Source organism: Marmota marmota, unplaced genomic scaffold, assembly GCF_001458135.2.
Source record: "Marmota marmota marmota unplaced genomic scaffold, marMar, whole genome shotgun sequence".
NCBI classification, from domain to species: domain Eukaryota; kingdom Metazoa; phylum Chordata; class Mammalia; order Rodentia; family Sciuridae; genus Marmota; species Marmota marmota.
The window spans coordinates 5,013,838-5,017,439 of NW_026000102.1; positions in this window are offsets into that span (position 1 = coordinate 5,013,838).

Genomic DNA, 3,602 nt, shown 5'->3' on the forward strand with positions numbered 1-3,602 from the left:
CCCTGCACTTTGCCAGGGCCGCCGGCGTCCTCCTGGCGCACCCTAGCGCCCGCGCCGTCTCCGGCCCCCTGTCGCCCAGCGCAGCGGCGTTCCAGCCCATCCTGCTGCTGTGGCTTGGGGCCTGGCGCCCCAGGGCCGCCGCCCCTGCCCTTGCCGGCTCTCTCCTTTTCTCTCTCAGAATTTAGGATTTCAGCGTGAATGGATTTGGTGCGGAGGGGTTGCCTTACAGGATAACCATTCAGTTAGCTGCCCGCCATTTGTTCCGACGTTTTCCCACCTGGCCCGCCTGGGCAGGGCCTGGCCAGCCGCCCTCCTCCGCTGCTCAGCGCCCCTCCTGGACTCCTCAGCTGTGAGGCCCGAGGATCTTCCCGTCCCAGAATGTGCATCTGGCCCCCAGGGATGTTTTATGTCTTCTCAGGGCATGAGAACGTGCCACAGTGGCACCTCTTCACTTCTGTTGGGGTGCAGCAGCCCCGAGGCTCCTTGGCACCTTCTCACTGCTGTGGGGAGTCCCCCAGGTGGCCACGCCCCCGCCCCTCTCCCCATTTCTGTTTTCCTAATGGCTTTGACTCTGGGGCCTCTGCAGGAGGCTGTTCCTCACCTTGCAGTAAGGCCAAGTTAGCAAAGAGGCTGCTGGGGTGTCCCCACATGGGGTCGGGTTGTCTGGACAGTAGCTGTGACCTTCCCAGACTGGTGGGATCAGACCCATTCCTGGGAGGGAAATACAGAGGCCCAGCACATGGGAAGTACCTGTGTTGGCTTTCTAGCTTGGAGGCTGGCTTCTCAGTAAGCCAGCTCACTGTTTTCCTCAGTGAGACGCCCTGTGGTGTTTGGGGTGTGGCCCTTTGTGGCACTGATGGGGTGGTGGACGGCTGAGCAGGCATGGACAGCCCCATTTCTGGGACTGCAGACCTCTCGATGGAGTCCCCTGTCCTTTCCTGCCGTGCTCTGGCTCTCTCTGGTTGTATTGGGGTACTGAGTTTGGGGGAAGGAAGGAGATGGGGGGAGGGGCATAATGCCAGGCTGGTGACACCCAACTCATTCTTAGGGCCGGGGAATTGGGTCTTGGTCATCATCTCCCTTCTGCCCCTCATTCTCCCTTTTTCTCCAGGGCAGGGGGGATGTTGTCCCCAGGGCCTCCAGGAGTGGTCCCCGAAGCCTGGCAGAGAAGATGTCCTGCTCCTGCCCTTCTTGCCTGGGGATTGCAGCCCCGTCCACCTACCAGATGAGCTGCTCTGCCTCCCAGGCTCAGGCTCCTTTCCACGTCCCTGATCCCTTCCAGAACCTCCCAGCCTGTTCTCACTGATCACCCCCCCTTGGAGCTGGGGTCCCCTCTGAACACAAATCAGAGCTTGGAACCTGGGTCCATCCTTTTCTACTCCATGCCCCTTTATCCTCGCTCTGTCTTGTCCTTGGGCCTTGACTGTGACCTCTGCTGGAATTCCTCTTTCCTCTGCTCAGAGGTTTCTCTTGGCCATTTGGGTCCCAGCTCCAGTGCTACCATGGAAGACCCTCTTTGATCCTCTGGCTCAAGTGTGGTCCCATTACAGACTTATTTTAATGGTTTATTGTCTGGGCAGCACTTCTTGCTCTCTGGATGTGTTATTGTCCATCTGCTGGGCCGGTGGGTTCCCCTTCAAGTGGACTTCCCTTGACCACCTGCTGGGCTTAGCCCCCCCCCCCCAGAACTAAGGGTGCCAAGAGATCATTATGGTCTCAGTGTCTGAGGGTGGAGGGAACCTAGATCACTCCTGGGCCCCTGGATGTGATGGTGGCCTCAGCTCCAGCCTTATGTCCCTCCTTCAGTGCTGACTAGCCTGCCCACTAGCAGCCTGGGGCCCAGGTCAATGGCAGCGACCTGGAGTCAGCTGGTTCTGAAACATTGCAGTTTGAGGCTGGAGGAGTTAGTATTTTGGGGGCTGTCAAACTGTTTTTTCTTTTTTCTAATCCAAGCAGTTGCACTCTTTGTCACTTTTTTTTGGCTCGGCTCCCCCTCCTGTCTCACCCTCAGAGTGGCCCTTGCTTCCTCAACGGTATTCTTGCTTCCTACCAACCCTTGCTAACTCTCTGGCTTTGTGTCAGGTGGGTGAGTCTGCTTCCAGGAGGAAGGTGGGGTGGGTGTCCACCTCTTCTGGCTCAGGGACTAGCAGCTGCCAAATTCTCCTGGGAGCTGGGAGGACGGGTCAGTGAGGGCTTGGGAGTTGGATGGAGGAGGCCTCCGATCTCAGCTCTGCTTTTGTTAGCTGAGTGGCCTTGGGCAAGCTCACCAGCCTTCTGCCTCCGTGTCCCCGCTTCTAGAATGGGACATAGCACTCACTACCTCATAGAGGGTTATTATGAGGCCTAATGAGGTGGTGCATGTGGATCATTTAGGTCATAGTGCCCTGCATATAATGGGTACCCAGGAATCCATGGCTGGTATAATTAGCACCATCCAAGCGGGGAAGCTATCCTGCCTCCCCAAGGAAATGCTTTTGAGACTTGCACTTTCATCCAGTAAGCTGGGCAGGAGGAGGGCTGGGCGTGAGGCCCAAGGTGGGGCTGGAGGGATGGAGGACAGGGACATAGCACCTCAAAGCTTTTCCTTAGATATAGCACTAATTCCTCTTGGGACCACTGGTGGGCTGGCAAGTTCACTGCCTGGTTGGCCTGGCCCTTTCTTAACCATAGCCAGGCTGGTGAGCTGGCCAGGCAGCGTGATCACTCCCGCCCCAAGGACACGCGACTGACCTGTGCTCTCCATGCCTACAGGACTGGCTCCGTCTGTATGCGCATCTCTGGCTTTCTGAGTGGCTGTCATGACTTCTAAAGGCCCAGGCTTTCTTAGCTTGCTGGCATTCTTGAGGAATGTGTGTAGGGGTGGGGTTCCAGGCATCCTGATTATATTGTTATATTTAATATTCTTTCTGGGAGAAGAGAGGCAAAGGGAGCACAGTTTTCCCAGTGACTTGGCAGTGACTTCTAAGTTGATGAGGGACTAAGATTCATGTGTCATTCCACCAGTTATCCACCCAGACATCTACCTATTCACCCGTAAACCCAACCAACTAGCCATTTACTCACCATCCCTCCATTTATCTACCATTCATATCTTTATTATCCATCCAGCACTCATTCACCTACCATTCAGTCATCTACCTTCCATCCATTCATATATCCATACGTACACCCACCAGTCATCCTTTCACCTATCTACTCACCGTTCATCTGTCCATATATCACTATGCATTCATCCATCTAGCCATCTATACATTTACCATCCATCAGTCCATCCAGAATCCATCCATCAATCATCCACTTATCTATACATACACATCCATCTACCCATCCAGAATCTGTCTGCTACTTACCTAGCCATTCATCTATCCATAGTCACCACCCACCCACCCACCCATTCTCCATCCATCCATCCATCATCTATCTGTCCATATGCCTACCTGCCTGCCTGCCTGCCATTCCTCCATCCCTCCCCATCCATCTATCCATCTATCCGCCATCCACCCATTTACCTATTCACACAACACACGTTTTTGGAGTATCTTCCCTGAGCAGTATTGAACACAGAGCATGATGTCTTTCTGGGCTCTTGCAGTGAAACCCTG